Raw genomic sequence first — 8,229 nt, 5'->3', positions numbered from 1 at the left:
TCCCAGACCAGGGCTCGAACCTGTGTCCCCTGCATTAGCAGGCAGATTCTCAACCGCTGCGCCACCAGGGAAGCCCCAAGACAAATTCTTATTGTGAAATCTGACTGCTCATTATACTTACAGTGTGAACTTAGTGGAATGTCAAAAGAGGTTCTGGTTTTAAAATCTCACCATCAGTCTTTTGCTTGCATCTTAGAAGCATGTTATTTGGTTTTTTTAAGTGTCTGAATCTGGTGGAGGTGGTAGGACCCATTGGGGGATGGCTTTGCTGATACATGTTTGTGTAGTATGCTAGAACTATCTATGACATCTAAGAGGATAACTTTCACCATCCCACAGAATGGGGTCATAGAGTTCTGGTAGAAATGGATTTATTTTATGGGTAAGTAACTTAAACCTAAACCTGGGCAATCTGGACACCTAACAACATTCAAATGTCTGCTGGGGAAATATTTGCATGTTTTTTATAGAACTGTGGAATCTTAAATGACTGAAGTTAATAGACAGTTGTTTCTTACTTAAGTTCTCACTGAAATTGAGTTTACTAGTTTTAGAGTTTTTTTTTTCCTTTGAGTCCAGTCCTAAAAAGACTATGTTTTCATACTTCAGAAGAAGCTGAAAGGGTGAGATTAGATCATCATTAAGGCTGCTTCTAACATTAAAATATCCATATGACCTCCTTTCTAATGTCCAATTGATTGATATATAATTCATTCACTAACTCATTTATTGAATAAATTTTTTACAGAACACTATCTATAAGCAAGACTGAAATAAAAAATATACACATAGGCTCATTAACTCTAGGAGGTCAATACATAAAAGGGGAGCTAGATCTTTACACATGTGACATAAGACAGACACAAAAACTGGGAAATAAAGCTTGTCAATGTAAGAGAGGTAGTGAATTGTGAGTACCCCACCCCACCCCCCAAAACACCCCGAAACCCAGCATAACTAATGAGGAATCATGGGAACCTAACGTTTTTTTGTCCTGACCACCTCCCCACATAATCTAATAAAGGATCATAAGGTTAATCTGACAAAGTGGCAGAGGATTTAAGGGCTGGTGGAAAGAGAAGTTGTGGGTAAATTACCTATATAGACCAATTTAGGTCATTAGCTGTTGGTGATGCCTCAATTTCCCTGAAATGATTATATACCTAGGAAGGCTGAAAATAATTTGAAGATAATTCAACAAAGAAAGCGCAAGGTTTCTTGGCCATACTTGCTTGAAAGGGACCTGATATCCTGATTTCTTGCTAGTCCCTGCCTTCCAAGCCTTGCCTTGTAGATGGGATTTGAAAAGGGAAAATGAGTGTGAATGTGAAGTCTATCTGGCAGGAACTACAAGGACAAAAGAAAAATGAAATAAAAATGGGAAGTCTGAAAATCTATGTGCATAAAAATCAAGCGAAATGATTTAAATGCATACAACTATAAAGCTTTATCATTTAAGGACCCAAATGTTAAACCAATCCCTGCCATCTCCTTTTCCCACGAATACAAGATTCTATACAATTCCTATTATAGGGGTCATTAGTAATGAACATTTAGTTAAAAATAAACATATACTCATTTCCACCTTTAAGAAAGATTTTGGATTGAAAGTCATCAGAGTACCAATTGAAAACTAATTTTCTTAAACATATTTTGATAAGACCACAGGAACACTTGTCACATTGTTCAAATGCCCAATGGCAAGACTGCTGATGAGACCAAACAGGTCACATGAAATCAACAGAGTATCTTAGAAATAAAGCCAATATGACTAAATCCAAGACAGATCACATGAAGTACCGCATGTACAATACGAACCTAGTTTAATATATAAAGGAATCACAGGTGACTGCACTCTGGGAGAACATTCAGTTCCTCTGGGCCCATTCAGAGTCTTCTCTGAGACCCTACCACCACTTCCACCTGGGTGAGTCTAATGGCACAGCCATGAAGCTTGTCGCCATCCTGCCTTACTGATGCCACAGTGCCAGGCTGTACCCCAACACCAGCTGGCACATGACAGATGGGTTCATGCTCATGAGGGTCATATTTGTCACCAATGGGAGTCGGCTTCTCCAGGCCATGTTTGGCAAACACACTTTTCAGCTTTGTTTCTAAAAATGACAAGCCTCGGAAGATCTTCTGCAGAGTGAGCTTCTGGTCCCCAGGCTCTGTTTCTTCAGAAATACACTCTGTAGTCTTCTCCAAAATGTCTGCCACCTCCACCAAATCCTTACAGAAACTCTGAATTCCAAATATCTTGGCATCTTCTACATATCTCTGGGTTTGCCTTCTTATATTTTCACCATCAGTTACAGCTGTCTGGTATCTCACTGTGAAACCCTGTATGTACTTCCTTCTCCAGTCTAACAGCTTTTAGCTTTCAGGCTCGTTCTGCAAGAGAGGGCCCAAGTTCATCAGGAGGGTCCTCAGAATTGCAGTCTCCACCCACGGTCCTCTGGGTGACAGTGCTGAAAGGATGCAGCCATCCCCTGCCATCTGACGCGGCACTCGAGGCCAGGAGAGGCTGCATCCACCGCTGGGCAGCCCACGGGGACCTGGTGGCCGTGTTCCCCAACTCGGCTGACCTGTCAGTTGATTATTAAAAGCCAACTTGTCAGAAAAATCTGTACTTGTATCAAGATTACATCCTTGAACCCGAAGAAATACAAACAATAAGTATATTGCTAATAAGGCCACCTGAAGTAGTAGTGGTCAAACTGAATCCTTAACTGATAATGCACTAGCACTGTAGAACCTAGAGAGCAAAGGAATCCTGGTAAATGACTACGTGAACTAAAAGACTTCTCTTCAGCCCGCGTGTTGTTTGTTTCTGTTTGGATGATTTATTTAAGAGTGACATGGTTTCCCTCTGGCCATCGTCTTTATTTTCTTCGGCTCTTTAATCATTATGTGTGCCGTGCACCGCCTAGGACCCTGACGTCATTAAGTGCCTTATAAGCAACTAGTTCCGAATGACCTGCTTGCCAGTGCAAACATGTCTGACAGGTTTAGTGACAACCCAACTCGCATATAAGGGGCTGAACCAGCCAGGCACAGGCTCTTCTCCACTGGTACACACACGACCAAGTCCAGGGTTATTTCGGAATTGAAATCCTGACTTGGGCGGCAAGGCTATCTTCCAAACTCCCCTGACAAATGCCGTCAGTCAATTCTATGCCTTTTTCCCTTCTTGCAGAGATGTTTATTGGGGTCTACAGCTGGGATCATAGAAATGAGTAAGACTCATTCTCTTTCTTGAGGAACTTCTAGTCTGCAGGGAGACAGGTCTATTGCTATATTTACGACATACCCTAAAAGTACTTAGATGTGGACCACAGGCTTCAGGATCACAAAAGAGGGGAGCTCTTTAGGATAGAGACTATTTTCTCTGTTACAAATATTTTCTTAATGAGTATCCTAGTGTTTACCTCCCTTTCTTGGACATAGTCGTAACTCAGGATACTTCTAAATAAAACTAAAAATTATTTTCTACTAATAAGGACCTACTGTGTAGCACAGGGAACTCTACTCAATACTCTGTAATGGCCTATATGGGAAGGAATCTTAAAAAAGAGTGGATATATGTATATGTACAACTGATCCACTTTGCTGTACACCTGAAACTAACACAACATTGTAAATCAACTATACTCCAAAAAAATTTTTTTCAATTAATTTATAGCTCTATGTGCTATATAACTTTAATATGACTAAAATTTTCCCTACTTTCCATTTGGAAATTGTTGTAATGTAGAAAAAATTTGAAAGAGTTCTATAATGAACCCCTGTAAATGCTTTACCGAGATTCACCCATTGTGAACATTTCCCCCATGTTTGTTTTATTTCTCTCAGTCTCTCAAAATATATATTTGCTAAACTGCTTGAAAATAAGTTGCAGTTATCATGGTACTTCTTCCCTAAATAATTCAACCAATGTTGCCTGAGCATTGGGACATTTTCCTACAAAAACCCTATATGATTATCACACCTAAGAAATTTAACAATGCCGTAATATAATTTAATGTACAATACACATTCAATTTTACCCAGTTGCCTCAAATATATATTTTATAGCTCTAAATATATATATTTTTATAGCTTTTAAAAAATATCTAAGATATAATCAAGGCTTATGCACTGCCGTTGGTTTTTATCTTCTCAGTCTCTAATCTAGAGCCATCCTCCCGCCTTTTGTTGTTTTTCACGCTATTGAATTTTTGACAAGTTCAGGTCACTTGTAGAATATCCCACAGCTTCGATTTATCTGAGGTTCTTCATTATTTGATTCTAGTTTAAAAATGTTGGCAAGAACGCTGCAGGTCATTTGCGTAGTTCTTATTTCATTATATTAGCAGGTATGCAGTGGGAATACGATTTAAATTTTAAACTCATACAGTTAAAACAAACCAAAAACAGGAAAACAGTTGATTTCTTTTCTGATTGATGAGAAGATCCTGTGATTTAAGGCCTTACAATTAAAAGTGTGGTCAGCAGGCTTTCTTAGAAATTAGAAGCCCCAGGCCCCTCCCCAGATCTATTGAATCAAAATTTGCATTTTAACAAGATCCCCAGGTGATTCATATGCACGTTAAAGTTGGAGAAGGACCAATTTAAGATATTAACTAGAGGGCGGGCATCTGGCATACTGGCTTTATCCAAAGCAAAGGTTTATTTGTTGCAGGCACTCTTAGGACATAATATCCATTTCTTCTTTTTTCTGACTAACAGGAAGAAATTGTACCTAGCTAAAAAGCTACATTTTTAATCTGTCTTGAAGTTAGAAGTTGCCATGTGACACAGTTCTGGCCAATGAGAGGGAAATGAAATTCCCGGCGCGGGGTGGGGGTGGGGGGGAAGGTTTTAGAAAACAGCTTGGATTCACCTGGCACGCACATTTCGTCCTTCCCCTTCTTTCTTCCCGGTTCGGGGATAGGAAAGTAGAGGTGGAGATGCTATTGGTGACCCTGAAACTTCAAACCGCAAGCTAAGGATGACTGCGTGGCAAGAGCCTTGAGGAGCCCTGGTCTGCCTACCTCCGTACCTCTTTCATGCAGGTAAAATGAAGCCTCTGGTTTAAGTCACTGTTTAATTGAATTTCCTGTTAATCATAGTCAAACTGAATCCCTAACTGATAATGCTGTTTGAAGAATTTCCTTTTTTTATAAATTTATTTTTGGCCGCGTTGGGTCTTTGCTGCTGCGCGTGGGCTCTGCCTAACTGCGGCAGCGGGGGCCCCTCTTCATAGCGGTTCGTGGGCTTCTCATTGCGGTGGCTTCTCTTGTTGCGGAGCACGGACTCTGGGCCCGCGGGCCCTAGAGCGCAGGCTCAGTAGTTGTGGCGCACGGGCTTAGTTGTTCTGTGGCATGTGGGACCTTCCCGGACTAGGGCTCAAACCCGTGTCCCCTGCGTTGGCAGGCGGATTCTTAACCGCTGCGCCACCAGGGATGCCCTGAAGAATTTCTTGATGGGAGATTCTGAGGAACCGCTGGTGGGTAGAGTCGCAGAGAGGTGGATTCTTTCCCGTTTTTTTGCTTTGTTTATGGTTTTGTCCATTAAGAGAGACTGAAATGTGCAATGTATTCCCTTCCCGTTTGTGAAGGAACACCTAGGCCTCCTCTAGAGGACTGTCATTAGGGAGGCAGATTTCTGTTGCAAGAGCATTTTCATTGAAATTTTGGTTCCACAGATAGGCAGTAATACACACATTTTACTGCATGTGAAGACTGTCTGCTACTAACAGAAAAGGTATGAACCAAGGACTTGCCTTGCCCTGTGTTACAAAAGTTTTTCCTCCTCATGGGACGGTAATTCTAGTCCCCTTTGGTGACTCACTCACTATCTCTGTTAATTTCCTTCGACTTTACCGTGGAAAAGGAAATGTATGCGCGTGTATGTGTGTGCATGTGTTCATTATGGCGTATGCCTCTCCAAATTGTTATGCATCTCGTTCCAAAAATAATTTGAAATAGTTTACATCTCAGCTTTCATTACCATTTAGGACTGACCTTTGCCCAGAAGAATATTTAATCTCTAGTACTTGGCTTCTTCTACGCCAGGTATAATTCATTCCTGCTTGGATGTAACGAGTTCTCACTCCATCTTTGAACCCCCTCCCCCACCCCATAATTGCACTCAGTAGAAGAGTTAAATATTTGTTGAATGAATCTATTTGTTCAACATTTATTAAGCAGTCTATTTGCAAGGACTGCATCTGGCCACAGAGGTTGGCAAACTTTTCTATAAAGGGCCAGATAGTAAATATTTTGGCTTCATGAGTCAAGAGACAAAAGTGAGCATATTACCAAGGTCATATTACCTTTATTTGACCATTTAAATTGTAACCATTTAAAAATGTAAAAACTACCTTTACGCCGTATACAAAACATAAATCAAAGACTTAAATGTAAGAGCTAAAACTATAATATTTTTATGTGACTGATGCCCTACGTACCGTGCTAACAAGCCACCTTAAAAAGAAAACATAGGTGTACCACTTTATGACTGTGGATTAAGCAATGGTCTTTTAGATATAATACCAAAAAGCAAGAACAACAGAAGAAAAAAATGGATGACTTAGATTTCAGCAAAATTAAAAATTTTTATGCATCAAAGGAAATTATTAAGAAAGTAAAAAGGCAGTCTATGGAGTGGAAGAAAGTGTTTGCAAAGCATATGTCTGATAAGTGTTTAATACCCAGAATATATAAAGAACTCCTGCAAGTCAACAGAAAAAGGCAAATAACCCAATTAGGATTTTTAAATGGGAAAAGGACTTGAGTAGACATTTCTCCAAAGAAGACATACAAAAGTTTGAAAAGATGCTCAACATCATTAGTCATTAGGAAAATGCAAATCAAAACCATAATGAGCTACCACTTCACATCTACTAAGCTAGGTATAATTTTTTAAGGGAATATAAGTGTTGGCAAGGACGTGGAGAAATTGGAACCCTCATGCCTTGCTGGTAGACTGTGAAATGGAGCAACCTCTGTGGAAGACAGATTAGCGATTCCTCAAAAAGTGAAACAAAGAATTGCCTTACGATCCAGCAATTTCAGTCCTATGACCCAAGATTCCTAACTGACATGTAAACACTTTCCAAAGCCTTTCAGGTTCATTCATCTCCTTTGATTCTTCTAACACCCGAGGTTTGGTGGCAGAGTGAGGGCTGGAACCAATCTCCCGCATCCCTACTAGGCACTCTTGTCGTGTTGTCCAGCCTCATGAAGGGGGCCGCTCAGTACACAGTAGGCTTTGCTATGGGAACAACTGTGTCGGGCCTTGGCTAAAGTCAAGGACACTCTCAGTGCTGGAAGGAGTTTCTTCATGATACAGCCAAATGCCGAGGACTGGATCCAGAGAAAATAAATGAACAGGAAAGGCTGTTATGCATTAATGTGATCAAACTACATGATTTATTTGCTTAATGTTTGCTGAAAAAGAATATGGCATTTAACCATTCCCTTCTACTCAGAACTTACGTGGATCCTTTTAAAGTCAACCAATGAGATAATTTAACAAAGAAGTCTTTTTATTTCTACTTGCTACTATTCATGTAAAAATGAATCAAGAAGAAGCTGTAACACCAGTAACCAAAGACCACATACTGTACAACTTTATTTGTATGAAAGGTCCAGAATAGGCAAATCCAGGGAGACAGAAAGTAGATTATTACTTGCCAGGGGCTGGAGAGAGGGAAGGTAGGGAGTGACAGCTAATAGGTACAGGTTTCTTTTGGAGGTTATGAAATGTTCTGAAATTAGATTATGGTGATGATTGCACAATGCTGTAAATACAGTAAAAACCACTGAATTGTGTACTTTAAACAGTGAATTTTTTGCCTTGTAAATTATATCTCAGTGAAGCCATTACATAGGAACCATCACTGTTCTGTTTCCTAACTCCACTTTCTAATGTTAATAGGAAACACAAATACTTTTATTTAATATCGACAAAGGGCCATTCATTATATTATTTATCCAAACAATACTATTAGGTAAGCATTATTATTATCCCATGGGACAGAAGAAGAAACCCAGGCTCCAAGAGATTATATCATCTGCTCAGCGTTACATAGCTACCTGGGAGGTTGCATATCTAGGAATTAAATCCAGATCTGTCAGGTCCTGATACCAAAGCTTTGGGCTTAAAATTTTGGTATATTCTTTGATTATTGTTGATTATTGTTGGTTATGGTATATATGGTAAAGACTGTTTACTGAAAAC

At 39.8% G+C, this 8,229-nt stretch overlaps 1 pseudogene; it reads right to left on the bottom strand.

Moving 5' to 3' along the window:
- Positions 1-1,887: 1,887 nt before the first annotated feature.
- Positions 1,888-7,191, bottom strand: LOC113620177 (grpE protein homolog 2, mitochondrial pseudogene; annotated as a pseudogene).
- Positions 7,192-8,229: the final 1,038 nt, after the last annotated feature.

Source organism: Aethalodelphis obliquidens, unplaced genomic scaffold, assembly GCF_003676395.1.
Source record: "Aethalodelphis obliquidens isolate GAN/ISIS:26980383/991018 unplaced genomic scaffold, ASM367639v1 scaffold7, whole genome shotgun sequence".
Lineage (NCBI taxonomy): Eukaryota > Metazoa > Chordata > Mammalia > Artiodactyla > Delphinidae > Aethalodelphis > Aethalodelphis obliquidens.
Note: the sequence above shows the minus strand (reverse complement) of the source record. Positions and strands in the feature narration are given on the sequence as shown.